We start from the raw sequence: 25,198 nt of genomic DNA on the forward strand, positions 1-25,198 counted from the left end.
CCGCCCCACAAGGCATCAGGTGGCGCCATCTGGGAGGAGGGGCGGCCGCGGAAGCATGGCTGCCGAGAAGGGGAGACCCGAGGGCACTCTGCGCCCATGCCGAGCTTCCTTCAGGGGTGGCGGTGAGTCCGACCAGCCACCCTATCATGGGGGCAGTGGAATTAGGCCTACCGCGGCCGCTCCCCTGCCAGGCCAGCAAACCACACTTCAGCCCGAGGGGCGACCGCACTAATACTTTCCTTTAAAGTGAGCTTAACTAGCAATAAGATATTGGAATAAGAAGAACAAAGTGACAAAGAGAAGATATAACACTTACACAAAAACAACAGCTAATTAATCTCCAAGACTAGAGAAAGAAGCTAAGGAACTGATTAAACCCGTCAAGAAAAAATGTTGATAAGACAGCAACAAAAACCTACAAACCAAACCAGTAATCAGGAAAACATGGCTGAATCCAATCAACAAACTGAAAATCAGGAAGGGGGGCAGGACTTTGCACAAGCAATGAAAGATCTCAGAACATTTATCACCAACAAATTTGATGAAGTAATGAAAGAGGTTAACAGCATGAAGACAACACTTGGAGGGGAAATTGCAGACATGCACAAAAAAATAACAGATATGATGGAAATGAACATCACAATTCAAGAAATAAAAAATACACTTGCAGCAAATATCAGCAGACTAGAAGAGGCAGAGCAGAGAATTAGTGATGCGGAAGACAGTGCATTGGAAATCAAACAGATAGTAGAAGTGATCAATAAAAAGGTAGGAAAAAATCTAGATAGGACTTAGGGACCTGAATGATAATGCAAAACGCTCAAACATACGTATTATAGGCATTCCAGAAGGAGAAGAGAAGGGAAAGGGGTCAGAAGGAGTGTTGCAGGAAATAATGAATGAAAACTTCCCAAATCTACTGAAAGAGACAGATGTACATATCCAAGAAGCACAGCGCACTCCACTGGTCATAAACCCCAACAGGCCCACCCCAAGACATATACTTGTCAAATTATCCAATGCTCAAGACAAAGAAAAAATTCTAAAAGCAGCAAGAGAAAAGAAAACCATCACATACAAGGGAACCTCCATAAGATTAAGTGCTGATTTCTCATCTGAAACAATGGAGGCAAGAAGGCAGTGGTATGATATAGTCAAGGTACTAAAGGAAAAAAATTTCCAACCAAGAATACTCTATCCAGCTAAACTAGCATTCAAAAATGATGGAGAGTTCAAAATATTCACAGATAAACAGAAACTGAAAGAGTATATCAACAAGAAACCTCCCCTTCAAGATATTCTTAAGGGAGTTCTGCAGGAAGAAAGGAAAAAACAGGACAGTCAGAGTTGGAGGAGAGTGTAAAAGCAACAAGAAAGACAAAAATAGAAGGGGAAAATAAAATAATACAAACAAAATATAACAAACACAAATCCAACCAAAATATGGCTACCATAAATAACTCTCTAAACGTAATAACACTGAATGTCAATGGATTAAACTCACCTATCAAAAGATTCAGACTGAGACACTGGATAAGGAAATACGACCCATCTATATGCTGCCTACAAGAGACACATCTTAGACCCAGAGACTCATGGACGTTGAAAGTGAATGGCTGGAAAACAATCATACAAGCAAACAACAACCAAAAAAAGGCAGGAGTAGCTATATTAATATCAGACAAAATAGACTTTAAATGCGAAACAATTGTGAGAGACAAAGAAGGATACTATATTTTAGTGAAAGGGACAATCTGTCAAGAAGATCGAACAATCATAAATATTTATGCTCCTAACAAGGGCGCCTCTAAATATGTGAGGCAAACGCTGGAAAAACTAAGTGAAAGAATAGATGCATCTACACTTATAGTGGGGGATTTTAATACACCACTATCAACTCTGGACAGAACATCTCAAAAGAGAATCACTAAAGAAACAAAACATTTGAACAGTATATTAGAAGAGCTGGATCTAATAGACATATATAGATCATTACACCCAAACACAGCAGGATATACATTTTTCTCAAGCGCACATGGAACATTCTCCAAGATTGACCATATGCTAGGCCACAAAGAAAGGCTTAATGAATTCAGAAAGATCAAAATCATACAAAACAATATCTCTGACCACAGTGGAGTGAAGCTGGAAATTTGCAAGGGACAGAGACCCAGACTTCACACGACAATTTGGAAATTAAACAGCACACTCTTAGAAAAACAGTGGGTCAAAGAGGAAATCTCAAAAGAAATCAATGACTACCTTGAAACAAATGATAATGATAACAACATACCAAAATTTATGGGATGCAGCAAAAGCAGTACTGAGAGGGAAATTTATAGCCATAAATTCATATATCAAAAAAGAAGAAAGAGCAAAAATTGGAGAACTAACAGCACTTTTGATGGAATTAGAAAAACAACAACAAAGTAACCCAACAGGAAGAAGAAGGAAGGAAATAACAAAGATAAGAGCAGAACTAAATGAAATAGAAAATAAGAAAGCACTTGAAAAAATAAACAAGACCAAGAGCTGGTTTTTTGAGAAGATCAACAAAATTGACAAACCTTTAGCGAGACTAACAAAGAAAAAAAGAGAAAAGATGCAAATACACAAAATAAGAAATGAGAAAGGTGATATCACCACTGACCCCACAGAAATAAAGACTATCATAAGAGTATACTTTGAAAAAGTATATTCCAACAAAAATGACCATTTAGAGGAAATGGACAAATTCCTAGAAACACATAAGCAGCCCATACTGATGAAAGAAGAAATTGATTATCTTAACAAACCAATCACAAGCAAAGAGATAGAATCAGTCATTAAAATTCTCCCAACAAAAAGAGCCCAGGGCCAGACGGCTTCACAGGTGAATTCTACAAAACATTCCGGAAAGAACTAACACCAATCCTGTTGAAACTATTCCAAAAAATCGAAACAGAAGGAACACTGCCTAATTCCTTCTATGATGCCAACATTACCCTAGTACCAAAGCCAAACAAAGACACCACAAGAAAGGAAAATTACAGACCAATTTCTCTAATGAACCTAGACGCAAAAATACTTAACAAACTACTTGTTAATCGTATTCAACAACACATTAAATGAATTATACACAATGCCCAAGTGGGATTTATTCCGGGTATGCAAGGATGGTTCAACATAAGAAAATCAATCAATGTAATACACCATATAAACAGATTGAGAGAAAAAAACCACATGATTATATCTATAGATGCAGAAAAGGCATTTGACAAAATACAGCACCCCTTCCTGATAAAAACACTACAAAAGATTGGAATACAAGGAAACTTTTTGAACATGATAAAGAGTATATATGAAAAACCTAAAGCCAACATTGTTTACAATGGCAAAATCCTGAAATCCTTCCCTCTAAACTCAGGAACAAGACAAGGATGCCCATTGTCTCTGCTCCTATTTAACATTGTCTTGGAAGTACTTGCTCGAGCACTGAGACAAGAACCAGATATAAAAGGCATTCAAATTGGAAGGGAAGAAGTCAAAATTTCATTATTTGCAGATGACATGATCCTATATATAGAAAACACTGAGAGATCTACAACAAAGCTCCTAGAACTCATAAATGAGTTTAGCAAAGTTGCAGGTTATATCAATGCGCAAAAATCAGTAGCATTTCTGTACACCAATAATGAGCAAGATCAGGAGGAAATCAAGAAACAAATACCATTCACAATAGTAAATAAAAAAATCAAATACTTAGGAATAAATTTAACTAAAGAGGTAAAAAACTTATACATCGAGAACTATACAAGATTGTTCAAGGAAATCAAAGAAGACCTAAATAAATGGAAGAATATTCCCTGTTCATGGATAGGAAGACTGAATATTATTAAGATGTCTATCCTACCAAAACTGATCTACACATTCAATGCAATCCCAATAAAAATCAACACAGCCTTCTTTAAGGAACTAGAAAAACTAACTATGAAATTTATTTGGAATAGAAAGAGGCCCTGAGTAGCCAAAGACATATTGAAAAAGAAAAACGAAATAGGAGGAATCACACTTCCTGACTTCAAAACATACTACAAAGCTACAGTAGTGAAAACAGCATGGTACTGGCATAAGGAGAGACACACAGACCAATGGAATCGAATTGAAAGTTCAGATATAGAGCCTCATGTATATAGCCATATAATATTCGATAAAGCCACCAAACCCTCTCAACTGGGAGAGAATGGCCTATTCAACAAATGGTGCCTGGAGAACTGGATAGCCATATGTAGAAGAATGAAAGAGGATTACCATCTCACACCTTATGCAAAGATCAACTCAAGATGGATCAAAGACCTAAATATAAGAGCCAAGACCATAAAGACCTTAGAAAGCAGTGTAGGGAAACATCTACAGGACCTTGTAATAGGAAATGGCTTCATGAATATCACACCAAAAGCACGAGCAGCAAAAGAACAAATAGATAAATGGGACTACCTCAAAATTAAAGCCTTCTGCACCTCAAAGGAGTTTGTCAAGAAAGTAAAAAGGGAACCCACACAATGGGAGAAAATATTTGGCAACCATATATCTGATAAGAGACTTATAACTTGCATATATAAAGAACTCATATATCTCGAAAACAAAAAGATAGACAACCCATTTAAAAAATGGGAAAAAGATTTAAACAGACACTTCTCCAAAGAAGAAATACAAATGGCTAAAAAGCACATGAAAAAATGCTCCAAATCTCTAGCTACCAGGGAAATGCAAATCAAAACTACAATGAGATACCATCTTACTCCCATAAGATTGGCAGCCATGAAAAAAACAGTAGAATACAAATGCTGGAGAGGATGTGAAGAAAGGGGAACACTCATCCACTGCTGGTGGGAATGCAGAAGGATCCAACCATTCTGGAGGACAGTTTGGCAGTTTCTCAAAAAATTATCCATAGATTTGCCATATGACCCAGCAATACCACTGCTGGGTATATACCCATCAGATCTGAAAACAAGGACACAAACCAATATATGTACACCAATGTTCATAGCAGCATTGTTCACTATCGCCAAAAGTTGGAATCAATCCAAATGTCCATCAACAGATGAGTGGATCAATAAAATGTAGTATATACACACAATGGAATACTACTCAGCTGTAAGAACCAATACACTACAATCGCACATTATAACATGGATGAACCTTGAGAATCTTATGTTGAGTGAAGCAACCCAGGCATTGAAGGACAAATACTATATGACCTCAGTGATTTGAAATAAGTTAACTGCCTCAGAGAGCTAGAGTCTGGAAAAGTGGCTTACAGGAAATCAGGGGGTGGAGGAAGGATGTGTGTTAATGTCTGCAGGGGTGGAATCTGTGATGAGCTGGCGGTAAGTATGAACACAAAGAAGGGACAAAATGGGGGCAAGGGGTTACCTTCGGGTGGGGTTTTCTGGGTTTGAGGGGGTCTGGGGATGGGAAGAGGGGTAATATTGTTCAAGAAATAGGTGGGAGGGAGGGGCAACATACGAACATGGGAGAGTGTCAGAAGTTCGTTGAGAACTAAATATTGAGTAAAACATATCAAAGTATAAGTAGGAGGGTTACCTGGGTAGGATGCTCAGGGGGTATGGTCTGATGCAGGACGGACTCCGGAGGGAATAGCTGAAGGCTCATTTTGCCAAGGTGGGTTCTACCATTGGGTGGGGTGGACCCATATCCTGGGGAAGACTAATGCCGTTGAATAGAGAGAACTGTATCTCTCGTGAGAAAGGACGGCTCCCAGGGCATTAGATTGGCAGGCGTTGTGGGCCCTAAGGGGAGGGGAAAATGGATGTGCAATGGATGGAACAAAGGTAAATAAGGGGGCAAAAGAGGAGTTATGTGAGAGTACACGAGGATGAATATAAAACAGCTAATATTACAACAAAAACATATAGGGGACGACAGACTAATAATGAAAACCATAAGACAAAACATAAGATAACTAAAAAATTTAGAAAAATGTACAACCTAAAGTATGGACCACATAGTAAGCACAAATGTCACCTTGTTTGAAAACTATAGTTTCGGAATCTGTACATCAGTTTCAGGAAATATGATATGAATAAGTTAAAAGATTATTGCTGTGGAAGGGAAAAGGTTTTATGGTGGATCTGGGGAAATACTGTATATTGTATATATGAATTTCGGTGATCTAAGACTCTTCTGAAGCTGACATTATGTTGGGATTCACTTTACGGGAAGTTTTGGATCACAGAGTGGTTCAACAATGGCAGCGGAGGAATACTGATATGGGATGTTATTGACAAGATATATATGGTTGACAGGGAGTTATACAGGGCATATGCCCAGGGTATATGGTAATGTCTATATATACTCATAGTGGAAACAATTAAAAACAACAGCTGGGGGGGTACTGGGCTCCTGGCCGGGGGGTCACTGTTGTGGGCCCTGGGAGAGCAGCAGCAATCCTCCAGGTGCAACGGCAAGAACCAGGAAGGAAGGAGGGCCCAACAGTGGGCTCTTGATACTAATGGCTACACTTTTGAGCCTATACACCTGCAATAAGAACAAGGCCTAGAGTAGCATTGTGCCTGGGGGTTTCCTCCTGACAGCATTCATGTTACTCAAATGTGGCCACTCTCACAGCCAAACAGCAGCTATGTACAGCAGAGGATGCATAGAGAGATTGAGAGGTGAAGAACTTTCTTCCTTATTTGTCAGGTTTTTGTTTGTTATTATTATCATTGAAATAATGAAAATGTTCTAATGATGATTGAGGTGATGAATGAATAACTATGCACTTATACCAAATACCACTGATTATACACTTTGAGTGAATTATATGCTTTATTAATATGTGTCAATAAAATTGATGTGTTAAAAAAAAAACACAGAAAAGAGCATGGTATTCCCAAAGACAGGCATAGAGATCAACAGACTAAAATTGAGATGTCAGAAACAAACCCTCCCATTTATGGCCAACCTATTTGACAAGGGGGCAAAGACCACTCAATTACTCAATTATGAAAGAGCACTTTCTTGAACAGATGTTGGAAAAATTGGATCTCCATTTGCAAAAATAAATAAATAAATAGGATGACTGCTACCTCACACCTCATACAAAAATCAACTCAAAATGGATGAAAGACCTAAATGTAAGACTCAGACATATCAAACTCCTGAAAGGAAATGTAGAGAAGCATCTTCAAGATGCTACATACATCATCTCACTCCTATTAGAGTGACTGCTATTAAAAACAAAATTACCCATGTTTGGGAGGTTGCAGAGCATTAGGAATACTCATTCAATGCTGATGGGATTATAAAATGGTTCAGCCACTGTGGGAGACAGTCTGACAGTTCCTCATAAAGTTAAGTATAGAATTACCATATGAGCCCTCAATCTCCCTTGTGGGGAGCCCTGCAAAGCAGGGTCCCAGGAAACCTGCAAAGCAGCCTCCAAAGTTCACAGGATGAATGTAGATAAAGAAGGAGGTGCCCCTGGGCAAAGTTATGTGCTGAACAAAATATACTGTGTGTGGATAAGAATTCTAGGAGAACAGTTATCAGAGGGCTATTGAAAAGAAGAATAACTATTGTATTTGTAGTGACCTAGAAACAAGAGCTTTTCATGAGAACTGCTGAATGTGCTGATGTCAGTTAAGGTATAAAATGTGGCTGATTAAACTGGGTGCCTGAGGTAGCTGCAAACTCCTGCAATCTCCTCACGGTCCACCTGGTCCCCACTATTTTGTGTCTTTCATTTCTTCACCCTCTCATCCTCTCCTTGCAACTGTGCAGACCCTGTTCAGCTGCGAATGCACTGCATGGGTCACAGCATTCACTAAGGAAATATCCAAAGAGATATTTGCATACAGCTATTCATAGCAGCATTATTCCCAATTGCTAAAAGATGGAAGCAACCAAAGCGCCCATCAATGGATGGATAAACAAAATATATACATGCAATGGAATATTTTCTCAAGATTTATTATCATTATTTTTATACCCCCGTTACCACTTCCACTTGCTGTCAGCTCTCTGTGTCCATTTGCTACACATTCTTCTATGTCTGTCTTCTCAGCTTGTCCTCTCTTCTCATCTTTTCTGTAGGAGGCACTGGGAACCAATCCCAGGACCTCCAATGTGGGAGAGGCATTCAATTGCTTGAGCCACCCCAGCTTCCTGGTTTTGTCCCTCATTGTCTTTTCCTCTGTGTCCTTTTTTGCTACTGTTGTTGTTGTGTCATCTCTCCACAGGGGCCAGCTCCACCACACAGGGCAACTCACCTTCACCAGGAGGCCCTGAGAACTGAACCCAGGACCTCCCATATGGTAGATGGGTGTCCAATCACTTGAGTCACATCCACTTCTCTATGATGGAACAGTTTTAAATTGTAAAAATGAATGAAGTTCTGACACATGCAATAGCATGGATGAAACTTGAATACTCTTGTTGAGTAAAATAGCCAGACACAAAAGGACAAATAATGTAGGTTCTCACTGATATGAAATCATCAGAACAAGCAAACTTATAGAGTCAGAATCTAGAATAGCAGATAGGGCCATGATAGCGAATGGGAAGTCAAGACTAAAAATGTACAGAGTTCCTAACTGAAATGTTAGAAATAGTTGGTAAGATATGGTGCTGATAGGAGCACTACCTTGTGATTATAATTAAAAGCACTGAAGTATATATATCTGAATGTGGCTAAAGGGGAATTATTAGATTGTATCTGTGGTGACAAATTAAAAAAACAAACATGGAACTGCACTACAGAGAAAGTAAAGCTTAAGGTAAACCATGGGCTATAGTTAACAGTACAATTATAAATCTGTTTTCATCATCTATAACAAATGCTGCATATCAATGCAAGCTGTTAACAATAGGGTGGTATATGGGAATCCTCTATTTCATGCAAGATTGGTCTGTAAACACACACCTTCTCTAATAAAGTTTAAAAAAAATGGTTATCGACAAGTGATGGAAGAAAAAAAATTCATGCAAAACCAAGTAATTAATTTCAAAAAGTAGCCACAATATGATTATCAGCCTCACATCATTAATAATATGAGCAATTGGAGCTGTGCACAACTGCCACAAGCTGCCTCAGCAAGCAGCGCCTCGGTTTACAATGCATAGGAGCCCTACAGTGCTCCAGGTGCAGGTGTTATCCTACCACATGCAGATAATGTTGCTATTTTGCTGGGAACTGGTCCACATTAAAGCTTCTGGATTGTTGTTTTAGTGATAGGTTTTGCTTTATAGGAACCAATTGCATATTTACATCTTAAAATATTTATATGAACTAGAAAAAGAACAAACTTATCCCAAAGGAAGAAGAAAGTAGGGAATAACAAAGATTAGAGCAGAACAAAATGAAATTGAGAATTAAAAGCAAAAAAAAAAAAAGCACTAGAAAAATTAGCCAAAAGCTGGTTCTTTGAGAAGATTAATAAAATTGATATTCTAGATGAACCAAAGAAAAATGAGAGGATGCAAATAAATAAAATAAAAACCAAGAGAGTGACTATCACCACTGCTCCCACAGAATTAAAGAGTATCATTAAAGGGATACTTTGAAAACCTGTATGCCAATAAGATGGATAACTTAGATGAAATGGACAAATTTCTAGAAACACACAAGCATCTTAAACTGATGAAAGAATAAATAGAAGAAATCAAGAGACCAAAATTGAATTAGTCATAAAAAAATCACACCAAATCAGAAAAGCCAAGCACCAGTGACTTCCTGGGTGAATTCTACCATCATTCCAGGAAAATCTAAAACCTATTCTGCTTAAACCCTTCCCAAAACTTGAAGTAGAGGAACATTATGTAGCTCATCCTTTGATGCCAAAATTACTCTAATATCAAAGCAACATAAAGACACCACAAGGAAAGACAACTACAGGTCAATCTCTCTAACAAACTAAAATCCTCAAAAAGACATTAATAATCCTATTCAACAACACATCAAACAAACTACGTACCATGATCAAGTGGATTTTTTAAAAAGGTTTATTTATTTATTTCTTTTGCCCCTTCCCCTCCTCTCACCCTGCTGGATTTTTTGTTTGTTTCTTTGTTTTGTTTTTTGTTTTTTGCTGTCTCTGTTATCTTCTCTTCTCATCTTTCTCCTCTAGGATTCTATCCTGGAGACTTCTGATGGGTAGAGGTGTTCCCTGTCAATTGCACCACCACAGTTCCTGGTTTGTGTTGCATTTCTCCTTGACTCTCCCCTTGTCTCTCTTTTTTTTTTAAAAGATTTATTTATTTATTTAATTCCTCCCCCCTCCCCTGGTTGTCTCTTCTTGGTGTCCATTTGCTGCGTCTTGTTTCTTTGTCCGCTTCTGTTGTCGTCAGTGGCACGGGAAGTGTGGGCGGCGCCATTCCTGGGCAGGCTGCACTTTCTTTTCACGCTGGGTGGCTTTCCTCACGGGCGCACTCCTTGCGCGTGGGGCTCCCCCACGTGGGGGACACCCTTGCGTGGCACGGCACTCCTTGCGCGCATCAGCGCTGCGCATGGGCCAGCTCCACACGGGTCAAGGAGGTCCGGGGTCTGAACCGCGGACCTCCCATGTGGTAGATGGACGCCCTAACCACTGGGCCAAAGTCCATTTCCCCTTGTCTCTCTTTTGATGCATCATCATCTTGCTGCATGACTTACTTGTGCAGGGCACTGGCTCACCACATGGGCACTCCTGTGGGCACTCGTGTGGGCACTGGTTCACCAGGCAGGCACTTGCTCTGGCACTGGCTTGCCACGTGGGCAGGCTTTCACTTCTTCTTTTTACCAGGAAGCCCCAGGGATCTGCCCCACATCCTCCCTTATAGTAGGTGGAAACTCTATCACTTGAGCCACTTCCACTTCCCACGATCAAGTCAAATTTATCCCTGGTATGGAAGGGTGGTTTAACATAAGAAAATTAATCAAATTAATAGACCACAGTAACAGATCCATAGAAAAAACTACATGTTCATCTCTATTGTCACAGACAAGGCATTTGACAAGGCACACCATTCTTTTTGGATAAAAAACCACTTGGAATTATAGGAATAGAAGGAAACTTCCTAGACATGATGAAGGCTATATATGAAAACCCACAATTAACATCATATTTAATGGTGAAATGAAAAAGACTTTTCTCCTAAGATCTGGAGCAAAACTAGCACACCCACTGTCACTGCTCTCATTTAACAATTTTTATTAGAAGTATTTGCAAGCATTTAGCCAAGAAAAAGAAATAAAAGTCATCCAAATTGGAAAAGAAATAAAGCTTTCACTATTTGCTGATGACATGATACTGTATGCACAAAGCTGAAAAAAAATAAACTGCAACAAAGCTGTTAAGAGCTTGTAAACAAGTTTACTAAAGTAGCAGGATAGAAGATCAAAACATAAAAATCAGTAGATTTTGTACACTAAAAATGTACAATCTGAGGTGTCAAGAAAGAAAAATCCACTTAAAATAACAGTTTAAAAGAATCAAGTAGCCACCAGTAAGCTTATAAATGTAAAGGCCTTGTACACAGCAATCTCCACAACAGCATGAAAGGAAGTCGGGGTGCACTGGGGGATGTGCTCAGGAGGGCTGGGGAAACCCCTCCCTCCAGGATGGGACTCTGGGCCTTCCCCCTGCAGGACAGGTGGGGAGGAGAGCCCTGGGTGGGGCCCTGGCACCCTGGGGAGAAGGGGAGAAAGGGGTCTCAGGACCAGCCCTTGAGAGCCCATCTCCTCCACAGCCCATTCCTGGCTCTGTTTGCCCACCCAGTCCTCTCCACCCCACGATCATGGTCTCAAAAGGGAGGTGTGGTGAGCGGCTCACTCACCAATCCAGGCAGGCAGGGGAACTCAGTTGCATTAGGGCTGAGCAAGGCTTTCTCCCCACCTATTGGGAGATTATCATCAGTGGGCAGGGACACCCACACATGGTTGTCAGGATAACACAGCACCAGGGAACTGGGCAGGTGATGGGGAGACTGGGAGGCAGGCCCCAGGAAGAGCCTCAGAAGCGGCTGTTGTCCAGAAGCTAAGGAAGAGGAAGCTCAGACCACGCCTCCAGGGGCTGCAGCCTTGGATGCATTCCTGGGGGTGTTTGGGCTGCTCAAGGCTGTGGGGTGTTCTGTGCTTTGAAAGGCAGAGGGATGGCCGTCATGGGGTGAATGTTTCTCCTCTTCCAGCTCCATCACCAGGTCCAGAGCCAGACCTACAGCCAGACCTGGAGCTGGACTTCCCTGCAGCACCACTGCTGCCACCAGCTCCAGTTACAGGTGCAGCTTCTGGGTTAAAGGTACCTCAAATTTCAGAGGCAGCTCCAGCAGCAGCTCAAGAGCTTGAGACTGAGGGGGTTAGGTCTCCTCTAAACCAAGCCCTCCCTGGAGAGACAAGAGGGAGACCCTCTTCCAGTGAGGGAGCAGGGCCCGGCACAGACCTATCAATAAACTCAGGCCCTGCAAGTACCAAGGACCCTGCTTCCTTGGATTTAGGAGAGAAGACACAGGAACTAGTGGGGATGGAGGATTTGGGGGAGAAGTGGGAGCGCAAATGATTTCTGTATAAAAGTCAAAAGAAATACTAACCACATGGGTAGGGACATGATGAGTTTTTTTTTTTTTTTAAAGATTTATTTATTTATTTAACTTCCCCCCCTCCCCTGGTTGTCTGTTCTTGGTGTCTATTTGCTGCGTCTTGTTTCTTTGTCCGCTTCTGTTGTCGTCAGCGGCACGGGAAGTGTGGGCGGTGCCATTCCTGGGCAGGCTGCTCTTTCTTTTCACGCTGGGCGGCTTTCCTCACGGGCGCACTCCTTGCGCGTGGGGCTCCCCCACGTGGGGGACACCCTTGCGTGGCACAGCACTCCTTGCGCGCACCAGCACTGCGCATGGCCAGCTCCACACGGGTCAAGGAGGCCTGGGGTTTGAACCGCGGACCTCCCATATGGTAGACGGATGCCCTAACCACTGGGCCAAAGTCCGTTTCCCATGATGAGTTTTTTATGCAGCAAGTTCTTGACCAGAATATTACCTTAATTTTCTGTTTCTAGGACATCCTGGAATTACAGTTTGGTTCTTCATTTCCTGTGTTAATTAAAGTGAGATACAGACTCTTTCCTCCTTCAATCAAGTCTGAGGGTCATCAGTTTTTTAAAGTGTGGCAAGTTCAAGGACCATCCATCCTTCTCTGGTGCTGAAGGACACACACGATCCCCCTGCAGCAGAGCAATGTGCATTTCACTACCATCAAACTGGGCGAGGAGCAAGACAGCCCATCAGAACCCCCAGGGTGAGGGGTGAGGGGAGTTCACCGGGCACAGCAACCACCTCTAAACAGTGGGTGTCTCTAAAACCCCATGTTCAAGGACTGCATCCTGATGCATGGCAGTGCCTTCTTTCTGTTTGGAGAAAGAGGGAATCTGCTTCTCGTGCTGAGGTTTCTTTTCACCTCCACTTAGGAACCTGCAGTCTTCATGGTGAACTCTAGAGCCCATCAGCACTACATGGGGGAAATGTACAATGACTGAGACTTCCCACGTGGAGGGACAGGACTGGGGAAGCCTGATCGCTGGCATGTGGGCTGCATGGGCAGGACTGTGCATGCTCAGCTCCCTCTGGTGTGAGGAGTCCTTAGGCTGCCTCCTCCTTGATCCTGGCCCCTGGCCTCCGAATGTTGACCTGGTTGGGTGGACCGAGGGAAGACGTTTGGGGCACCTTCAAGGCTCCAGCTGGGCCTCCTTTCATGAGCATCACTGCTCCTGTGAACTGGCATTTGACTGCAGGGTGCAGGGAATGCATGTCCTGGTCTAATGGGTGCAGTTTCTATGAGGTGATAGAAAAATCTGGTAGTGGATGACAGTGACAATACTGTGTATGCAAATGAACATCACTGAATTGCATATTTAAAAAAAAAAAGGAAAATTTTAGGTTGTATGTATCTTACCATAATAAAAATTTCAAACATAGAACTGTACAACACAAACAGCCCTAAAGCAAACTACAGACTACACATAACAGAATAATTCTAGAATATTGTTTCATCAGTTATAAAAAAAATACAGCATTAAAGCAAAGAATAATAGAGAAAACTGCCTGTGAGAGGGTTATATGGAACTCTGTAATTTAAGCATGATTTTTCTGAAAAAAAAACTTAAACTTCTCTAATAAAATATTTTAAAAAATAAAATGGAATTAAGATGCAAAGTAACAAGCAACATTAATTCAACAAGAAATGAATACTATGGGGAAGTGGATGTGGCTCAAGTGATTGGGCTTCCACCTACCATATGGGAGGATCTGGGTTCCATCCCTGGGGCCTCCAGGTAAAAGAAAAGCATGTCTGTGTACCGAACCAGTGTCCATGCAGTGAGCCAAGTAACCACACGCTGAGCTGAGTGTCCCTGGGCAGCAAGCCAGTTCGTATACAAGGGAGACATGAAGCAAGATGATAACACAACAAAAGAGAAACAACAGGAGAGTCAGAGTGAGACATAACAGAAACCAGGAATTTAGGCAGTGCAAGTGACAGGGAGCCTTGCTCCACAACAGAGGTCCCCAGGATGGGAATCCTAGAGGAGAAAAAAAGAGAAGACAAAAAGAGAAATAGAAAGGAAAGATCACACAGCAAAGGGATACAGCAAAAACAGCAGGGCTGGGGGAGGGGGAAGGAAAGGGGAAAAAAGGAATACTGTGGCCATGCCATTTGCTGCAGATAAATCATTTGACACAATCCAATACCTTTTCATAATGAAATACAAAGAAATAAGGCAGCAAAACGAGGACTACATAACTAGTGTCATTCTCAATGGTGAAAGACTGTGAGTTGTGCCAATAACATCAAGGCCCAATCCATGAAGCTGCTTTTGCCACTGCTATTCCTCACTCTAGGATGTCCTAGCTGGAGAAATTAGGCAAGAAAAAGGAGGTAAAGGACTCCAAATTGGAAAGGAAGACCCAAAGTATCTCTATTTAGAAAGGACAGAATTTATATACAAAAATCCCTCTAGGACTCACAAAATACTGTTACAGTTAATAATGTCAGAAAGTTGCACAAAAGTCTGTTGCATTTCTATAACATTGAAGCAAGCAATCTGAAAAGAAAGTTAATAAAGCAATTTCTTTTACAAGAGCATCAGAAAGAATAAAATACTTAGGAAGAAATTTAACCAAGGAGGTCCAAGGTTTGCTACCTGAAAACTACAAACCATTGACAAGACACATTCAATGAGGGGGACCTGGGAAGCCCATTTTAGGAATTAACAGGAATGAAAACTTATGGATGAAGCTTCTGACTCACTACAGACAGGGCAAGACTTGTCCCATGGCCACCGGAGCTTCCCAGGATGCAGAATGAAGCACTTGTCCACATGGGACAGGGCAACCAGGTCTCAGGGCCCACAGGGAGGCCTTCTCCACTGGGTCTGAGATTCAGTCAGGTCAAAATGATGGCTCAGTTGTCCTAAATGGTATTGCAGGGACAGATGCTGGACATGGTATATCCTGCCAAAACCCACTGAATGGAATGGGGAGAGTGTAAACTACAGTGTAAACCATTATCCACGTGGTGCAGCAGTGCTCCAAACTGTATTCACCAAATGCAGTGACTGTGCCATAGTGATGAAAGAGGTTGTCGAGGTGGGAGGAGTGGGGTGAGGGTGGTATGGGGGTAGAGGGGAACCTCATATTTTCTGAATGTAACTTTTTTATGATCTAAGTATCTTTAAAAAAATACAATAAAAAAATGGTGGGGTCGGGGAGTGGGGAGTGGAGTATATGGGAACCTCTTATGTTTTTTGATGTAATGGTTTGTGTGGTCTCTTAACTTTAAAATAAGATAATTTAAGAAAATGATCCTCAGGCACCTCTCCTGGCAGCCAGGGTGCAGGAGAGGAACTGTTTGAGCTCACTGTTCAGCTGTGCACATGCGCCCCCTTCAGGCTTCCAACAGAATCTCAGAAATTAAGTTTTTATAAATTTGCTATAAATTTGGAAGTTCAAAGGAAATGGAGCTAACTATCCAGTGCCTTGATGAGACTGCATGGAGATAACAAGAAGAAAAGTACTAGGTAAGTATACAAAAATCAATAGATTTTTCCTTCCCTGCAGTGAACAATGAAATAAAAAACAAATACATTTATAGTTGTAAAACCACATAATAAATTCCTTTGCTCAAACCTAAGAAAATAAGTACATATTTTTCTCTCATAACCTATAAAAATTCACAAGTAGTAAAAAGCTAAATAAATGGAGAAATATTCCTGTTTGATGGTTGGTAGAGTCAATATTTTTAAGATTTTATACAAAATCATAGAAAAATATTTTGCATATATTTTTGAACATTTTCTACTCCTAAAAGAGCATGCAAAATGTTTAAGAAAATAAAACTGAGCAGTCCATACTGCCTGGTTCCAATTCTTATTATAAATCTACAATAACTGATAGAGTTTGACTTTGGTACACAGAAAATTGGGGGAAAAAATAGAGCCCATATGTAGACCCATTAAAATATGCTCAAGTGAACATAATCCTTTCAAAATATGGAAATGGAACAACTAGATGGCCATACTGAAAATAAAGACATAAACTTTACATCTTACACACAGATTCACCTAAAGTAGTTTATATGTTAATGTCTAAGAAGCAAAATGATTAAAAAAAAACCTTGTGGTTCCAACAAAAAAATGGCCTTGTGTTTGCTGAGTTTTTAAATGCAACATCTAAAGAAAGAGTCAGAAAAAGAAAAAAATGGTAATGGGACTTCATTTGAAAAATTAAAAGTTCTACTATGTGGAAGACACTGTTAATTAAATGAAAAGACCTCAATCCTGCACTGGGAGAAAGTTTTGTAAGACACATATATTTTGTACCAAAATATACAAAAGGCCTATAGAGCTCAATAAAAAGAAAACAAACCACACAACTAAGAAATTGGAAAATGACTGAACAGACCCCTCACTAAATTAGGTATACAATTGACAAATAAGCACACATAAAGACACTTAACATCATTTGTCATTATTGAAAAGTAACTTAAAACAACAATGAGGGATACTACCCACCCACTGGAATGGCTAACAATGGCTAACAATGTCCACACACACACAAAAAAATCCAGCATTGATATATTTATAGCAATTTTTATTTACAATAGCCACAAGCTAGGAGAAACCAAGATGTCCTTCACCAGGTGAATGGATAACCAAACTGTGGTACAACTATGCCCATATAGTTACTCAGCAGTAAAAAGGAAAGTGTTATCCTGCCACAGAAGGACATAGATGCATCACAAATTCATATTAAGAGAAAGAGGCTGCTCAGTTAGGGCTACATAATGCATGATAAGGTCACATCTGCTTGTTTTTTTTTTTTTTTTTTTTTTTTTCACATCTGCTTGTTGATGGGGTACGATGTTAAGGACCTCTTTGCACAGAACAAAACTATGTGCTCCAAAACCTGTCAAATTAAAAAATTCAGATATCTGTTGAACTATCATTTTGTCTTCCTTTAAGATCTGAATTGCAGTGGGGAAAAGAGATGATATTAAGTAGTTCTCTCAATTACTAATCACAATAGTTCATTAATAGATTATCAGTAAGTCCACTCTAATCCATACTCTATTGTTCCATCCTGTGGGCCTTGGAATGCTTGTGTCCACTCCACATCTGTAACAAAAGGGGGCTTAGATTCCACATGGATGCTGGATGCAATCCTCCTGCTTTCACTTGTAGGCACTCTTGGCTCCATAGTGTGGTGGTTGACCTTCTTAAACTCCATGTTAGCTGAGTTGGGTAAGTCCAATAAACCAGAGTGTAGGAGCTGAAGTCTGTTGAGGCTCAGGGCCTGGCTATCACATGGTCAGTCCAGAGATTCAGGTCCCCTGGGTATACATTAAACCCCAGCACCAACTACAGTTGCAGTAAAAGTAACAGGAGAGGTTTGTGGACAAAGATCAGTTCTGAGTCCAGCTCCATCACACAGAAACACAAACTCCAAAGTAGGGCCAACTGAGATGGCACTGAACTCCATCTGCCATGACCGTAGAACCTGTGGGTCTCTGTAGCCCTCAGAAGAACGAATACCTGGGGTTGTATCTACTTTATCTGTCTAGAAATGTGGCATTGGTGTGGAGAAAGTGGCCATGGTGGCTACTGGGGGTAGGGAATGGGAGGAAGAGATGAGATATGGAGGCATTTTTGGGAGTTGGAGTGTCCTGGGTGATGCTGTAGGGACAGTTACCAGACACTGTATGTCCTCCCATGACCCACTGGGTGGAACATGGTAGAGTGTGGACTATGATGTGGACTATTGACCATGAGGTGCAGCGGTGCTCTAAGATGTATTCACCAAATGCAATGAATGTCTCATGATGATGGAGGAGATTGTTGTTATGATGGGGAGTGGGGTGAGGGGGGTGGATGTATATTGGGACCTCATTTTTTAAAATGTAATATTAAAAGAAAAGACAAGAAAAAAGAAGTTATCTCAGATCTCAGCATCACAAAATAAGTTAGGCACTGGCCCAGCTGCTAGAGAGGTAAATAGACAGTTGAAAAAAGAGAAATATTCTTGCCATCTTGTCTCTTACATTATTGCAAGATAAAGAAATAGAAAAAACACCGTGGCAACTATTTTGAGTTTTCTTTGTGTTTCCAGAGTTAGAACAACTTCAGGACTCTGGCTGGGCCTTTCTTAGTTGAGAAATGTGGATCCATAGTCAACATCCTGTACTTTAGTTATAGTACCAGAAGTTAGATGAACTTGGTAGGGGTTCTTTTTATTAATGAGGGTCTGTCACCTTGATGGAGCGCCATAACTTGCCAAAATGTTTCCATCATTCCAAATAGGAATGCTGTAGATTTTAAGCCTTTGCTTCTCATTCTGTATACACACCGCAGGAATGAATACTCTACATGCTGATGCTATGAAATTATTTATTCTATATATTTCAAAAAAAGTGATACTATAATACTTGTCCTTTGTATCTGGTTTATTTCACTCAATAAGGTGTCTTTCAAGTTCATCCATATTGTCATGCATATCATGAATTCATTCCTTTGTACAGCTGAATAATATTCCATTGTATGTCTATACTGTTATACATTTTATTTCTCCATTCATCTATTGAGGGAAACTTGTGTTGCTTCCATCATTTGACAATTGTGAATAGTGCTGCTATGAAGATTGGTGTCCAAATATCTTTTTGAGATGCTGCTTTCAATTCTTTGGGTTATATACCTAGTAGTCTAGTTGCTGCATCATATGATAATTCTATAGTTTGCTTTCAGAGGAGCCATCAATCTGTCGTCCATGGTGGCTACACCACTTTGCATTGCTACCAGCAGTGAATGAGGGTTCCTTTTCTTCCATGTCCCTCCAACACTTGTACTTTCCATGTGGTTTAATAAAATAAGAGGTGGCCAATTCAGCTGTAAGAAGGATGCTCCCTGGAGGCTCCCTTCTGACAGCAGGCCAGGGAAGCAAGTGCTGAGAAGGCAGGGCCACATGGGGAAGGAGACTCCATCATCAGTCACCTCAGGAGAGACCCCCATCCAGGAAGACTTGGATTAGAGGGGAACCAATATCACCACAGAAAATCCATGAAATTTTCAGACACTGCCAGTCCCAACAGATTTCTCCCAAGATCCTCTGACTGTCATGCAGGTCAGTTTGGTGAGATACTGCAGAAGTCTAGTGCCCCTGCTTGCCTTGAGGAAAGGGGAATCCATGGTGGGGGAGGTTTCCTGTGATGCCTGCAGCAGGGTCCTGCTTCCCAAGAGGAGAAAGAAACAATTAGGAGAATGAGCCCACCAGGCTGTGGGTGCAGGGGCCCTCTATTGGCATGACACCCACCATTGTGCCCTGACATGCTCCTGTGCAGGGGAGGGGTGAGGTAAGGGCACCGTTTGATCCTCTGGACTTGCTGTAGGCCCAGGTGGGGCACAGAGAGGCAGAGCCCAGGGGCTGGTCTCCTTTCCCTGCCATCAGCCACATCCCTTTCATTAATGCACAGGACAATTAGCACTTTCTATTTATACAAGAGCAAAGCTAGAGAGCCCTGTTGTATAGAGCCTTGCTGGTCTCCCCCATTACAGCCGAAGGACAGTCTTCCCTGATGCTGTCTGGACAGCTTCCCTGAAGACCCCAATACAGCCTCCTCTGGCTCTCATTTCAGAGCTAAGCTCCTTAGAAACAGTCCCATGCAGTCCCTCTCCAGACCTATTCATCTCTATTTCAGCCCTCTGTGTGTTTGAACTTGCTGAACCCTAGCCAACCACTCCAGTGGAGCAACTCTTCTATGGGTATCCCAATTACTTTCAACTTCTCACATGCAAAGGCCACTGTCTTTATCATTATTGAACTTTCCTTCCAGATTTTTCAGCAGTTTTACAGATTTGATTATGTTCTTTCCCTTCTGCTATCTTGGCTTCACCATATTTCCCTCTTGGGGCTCCCTGCTAATTTTCTTTCATACATCTCAGTGTCCTCTTCCTCTGTCAAGTGTTTACATGTTGATGCTCCACAAGGTTCAATCATCTTCTCACTTTCCTTCTCATTCACCATAGTCTATTTCAGTGACCACATCCAAAACTATTGTTTCAAGCAGGATGCCAAGGACTCTTAACTTTTCATATCTAGCCCAGATCTCTCTCCTGAGTCCTACATGTGAATTTCTCACTTGTCTCTCATAGATCCCTCAAACTAAGGCTGTTACCCCACAGTTCTATACCATTTTCTTTTTCAGTATGAATGTCACCACCTCCTGCCCAATTCTTTAAGCCAGAAACCAGATGATTTCCTTTATATTTCCCACTCTTTCATTCTGAAATACAATTAGTCTGAAGATGTGTCAATACTACTTCCTAAATATATCTTCTCAATTCCACCCCACCTCACCATTTCTCACTGTAGACTTAGTCCAGTGATTATTGTCACAAGCTTCCAAATATTTTTTCTGCTTCTGGTTCAGCTTCCTTCAAATTTATCTTTTACACTGCAGCTACGACATGTATAAAATTCAAAATATTTCTTATCTAAAACCATTCAATTATTTATATAGTTTGCATAGTAAAATTGAAATCCTTACAGCATTTTAGAACAGAAATCTCCAAACTGGCCACTACCCACCTCTATGACTCATCTGTGAATCAATAGAATTCTCTTATACTAAAGGTCAGCTTATTCTAAAATGTTCCAAGGAGAATTTTTTCCAGATATTAATAAAATTCTGGTCTAATTAGTTTGTGAACATGGGGAAATGGACTTAAACACAGTGATGGGCAGAGAGAGTGAACTATAATACACGTTAGTGGCAATGCTCCAAAATGTGTTCATCAATTGTAACAAATATACCACACTAATGGAGGATGTTGTTAATGTGGGAAAATGTGGAAAGGGTTGGGAGTGGGACATATCAGAATCCCCTCTATATTTTTTGTAACATTTATGTAGTCTAAGTATCTTTTTTTTAAAATTTAAAAGTATATTTAAAAAAATAAACACAGTAATGGGCATTGGGGATATCCAAATAAGGAACAGAGAAGATAAAGTTTGAGTACTGAACTCCTGTTTTTCACTGAATAGCTACTAACATCTGAAGGCATTCAGCTTGGGAAATGTTATTGAAAGCACTTGGAAAAACCTAAAGTTCCAACAATACGCTCTACTCTCCTATTTCTTCACCTCTGCCTGATGAGCCATCCATTCATTCAGTCATTCATTTGTTCATACATTCCAAAACAATCATTGGAAATCAACTAGTATATGCTGTACATTCAGGGGGAGAACACGCTCTTGGTGAGCCAAACTTTGTAAACATATGATTAAAACAGGATAAGTGCTCTGAATTTTGGAGCATAGTGCAAGGACCTGAGTTTGGGAGATCAATTGACAGCAAGCTTCCCCCCTCTTCCTTGACAGGGCTATCCCTCAGATAGGTGTCAATTTTTTTTTTATTTTTATTTTTTACTTTAGGTATTAAATTGAATCTTAGGTGTTAAATGAGCATATATTTACAGGTGTCATATCTTTCCCTTAGGTTGATCCTTTTATTGTTATGAAATCTCCCTCTCTGTTTGTAGAGGTATAGGTAAAGTATATGTACATGTCATGAAAGTTAAGTTGGTATCAAATGAAATATGATTTTATTATTTAGGATGTTGCATTTTAACCCCATGGGGAACACAGGAAAAGGAAATGACAATATATCCATATAGGAAAAGGAAGGCAATCAATGTGGTACAATTCAAAACATCCAATACATATAATAGTAGGAAAAAAGGGCTGTGTTTAAAATGAATTATTACATTAGGAAAAACTTTCTGGATAGAGTTAAGAAATTCATAATAATAATAATTTGTAAAAGTGGAACAGTAACCTAGGCTGAAGGGACAGAAGTGATCATGAGATTATTCTAGATAGATATTTTGCATTATGTTCATGTACCTAATCAAGAAAACTAATATATTTTTATAAAATGCAGATTTCTGGCTCTCCACACTATATCACAGATAAAAATATCTGGGTATTAGGTATAGAAAATAGTATTTTAAATATGTTTCCTACAAGATTTTCATGTATAATAAAGATCAAACCTTTCTGTTGGGAGACTGTAATGAATTCAATAATTGAAAGGTTCAGAATCCCTGACATAAGTCATATATATTGGCTTCTTCATTTTCCACTGACCACTAAAATATTACTGGACTGCAGTTTAACCTCCTGCCACAACGTCTTTATTAAGTGATACTTTATAATTATAGTTTTGTTTTTTATTTACCAAGAAAGGGTTCTTATTTGCTAAAAAATATTATCTTTTTTATTATTGTTTTTTATTCATTGTCTCTAATAACAGTTATGTTATTTAATTATCCCTGTAAAAGCTACCACTTTCAGCATTCTTGCATCAGGAAATCTTTTTCTTAAGAATGGTATGTTTTCTTCTCTGTGAAAAACAAATATGTAATTGCTTTTTGGCCTGACAAACTATTTAACAAAAATGATAAAACCATGGCTGCCCTGAGGGAAGGGGCTGAGGGTCAGAACTGTGTACTCTCAGTTTCCTTCATGACTCCTGCATTAATTTCCTCACTGCTCTAACAGATTCCATATAATGGGTTGGCTTAGCAACAGGGATTTACAGACTCAAGGTTTCAGAGGCTAGAAGGCTTGCTTCCTCCCAGAGTCAGTACTTATATCTCACCAGCAATCTTGGTGCTCCTTGGCTTTTCTGTTATGTGCTGATGCATATGGCTGCATCTTCTCCTTTCTCTTCTGGGTTCCCTTGTCTTCCAGCTTTGGCTGCTCCTAGAGCTTCCTTTCCACATCCATTTGCTTTGCTTATAAGGACTTCAGTGACACTGGATTTAGGGCCCACATATTCAAAGGTCCTATTTACAAAAGTGTTCACATCCAAAAGTGTTCAGGATTGGAACCTGAACATACCTTTTGTGGGGGACATTATGCAATCCCCAACACCAATTATACCCCCTGACCACTCACCTTTCCAATGGGACGCATAAAGCAATTCAAAAAATCATTAAGTGAAAAATCGCTTTAGAAATCAATATTTCAAATGTCCACAATTCTCACTTTGCTCTGAACACTAAGAAATTCAGTCAAATTTAATACAATAGTGTATTAACTCTCTTTGTGAGAATGTTTACTTTTGCCTCTTTTAAGGCTTTAACTTCTTTAGTCCTTTAGTTTCAAGAGAATTTCATAATTATTTCTATAAATATGTATTTTGTTCCTATACTAAAAAACCAATATGGAAAGATGGGGTAAAAATAGTCCAAATACATATGCACTATTATTATCTTTATTGAAATCTTGTGAACTCAAATGGATTCCATTACTCTACAATGATTCTTCTGGGAAGATGGCAGACTAGCAAGACAGAGGACTCTCTTCTCTCCCAGAAAAATAGCTAGAGGACAGGCAGAAATGTCCTGGAAAGAAACTTCTAGGGTTCAGGACCCCAGGGGAAGGCTGGACACCACCCAGCAGAGAGAGGGGTGATGGAAAAGAACAATGGTGGCAAAACTGTGAGTAAATGCTGCAGCTGCCAGTATCCACCCCACCATATAGACACTTTGAATTCTCCACTTCACATTATCTATATATTTTTTTGTTAGGTGAAAGTGACATAACATAAAATTAACAATTTTAACAGTACATTCTGTGGCATTTAGTACATTCACTATGTTGTGCATCAAATTTATTTAATTTCAGAACATTTTTATCCACTCCGAAGGAAATCTCATAGACCCAAAAGGAGTTAATCCACCTTCCCCACTCTCCTTAACACCTGCCAGACATGAATCATGGTTCTGTCTCTCTTTATTTGTATAGTATGGTGGGGGTGGGGGGTGCAGGAACCTCATTTTTTAATGTAACATTTCTTGTCATCAAGGTAGCTTTAAAAAAAGGCAATTAAATAAAACTTTTAAAAAAGTTTCCATTTATATGATAGTTTTTTGACATTACAGGAATAATGTGTTTGGAGTGATTATACAAGTCCTAAAAGATGAATTACTGACAGTTTGTCCCAAGTATTGCTCTAAAATATTCCAAGTGTTGAGTCACTTATAACCATAGCATTTCATAGGTCTTAATTTCCCTTGAAGATTTTCCATTTTAAAATCCTGTGTATCTTGAGAAACTACAATAATTCTGTCCATTTTAACTATTTTTATCATCTTGGGTCCTAGAATCATGACCTGTTAGTTGAAAAGGAGCCAGTAACCATCTGTTTACAATGAGACTCCCCGCTCCCCGCCACCCAGCGCACCTCCTGCTGCCCTTTATTGCGCCGCACCCTGAGCTTCGGTCTTCTGTGATGTAGAAGAATGTTTACCTCACAACGGGGGGGCCGGCAGCTCCTCCCGAGAGGCGTCCCCATTCCTGGCCAGGGGGATCCGCAGTGGCCGCCAGGCGCCAGCTGGGTCTCGGGGGTGGAGACGCTCCACCCCGAAGACGCAGGTAGGGGTCCCCGAAGCTGCGAAGCCGCGTGGGACGGGAGCGCGCAGTAGCCCCGAGTGCGCCCGAGTCCGGCTCGGGCCGCGGCAGGGGTGGGGCTCCTGGCAAGGGCGTGGCGGGCGCTCAGCCCCGCTGCTGGCCGCGCAGCCGCTTTCCCCACCGCTCAGCCCCGCCCCTGGCCGCGCAGCCCCGCCCCTGAGGCCCCGTCCAGCACGCGGCGCGGCGGCGGCACCTTTCCGGA

At 40.7% G+C, this 25,198-nt stretch overlaps 1 long non-coding RNA gene across 2 annotated transcripts in view; it reads left to right on the forward strand.

Annotated features, from left to right (window-relative positions):
• The first annotated feature begins 24,895 nt into the window (after window positions 1-24,895).
• Window positions 24,896-25,198, forward strand: part of LOC131277540 (uncharacterized) — a 202,586-nt gene continuing 202,283 nt past the window's right edge. For both annotated transcript variants that reach the window (XR_011648195.1, XR_009184697.2), the window contains exon 1: window positions 24,896-24,960. This is a non-coding gene — a long non-coding RNA (uncharacterized lncRNA). The remainder of the gene's footprint in view (window positions 24,961-25,198) is intronic.

The sequence above is a fragment of the Dasypus novemcinctus genome, unplaced genomic scaffold, assembly GCF_030445035.2.
Source record: "Dasypus novemcinctus isolate mDasNov1 unplaced genomic scaffold, mDasNov1.1.hap2 scaffold_134, whole genome shotgun sequence".
In the NCBI taxonomy this organism is placed as follows: Eukaryota; Metazoa; Chordata; class Mammalia; order Cingulata; family Dasypodidae; genus Dasypus; species Dasypus novemcinctus.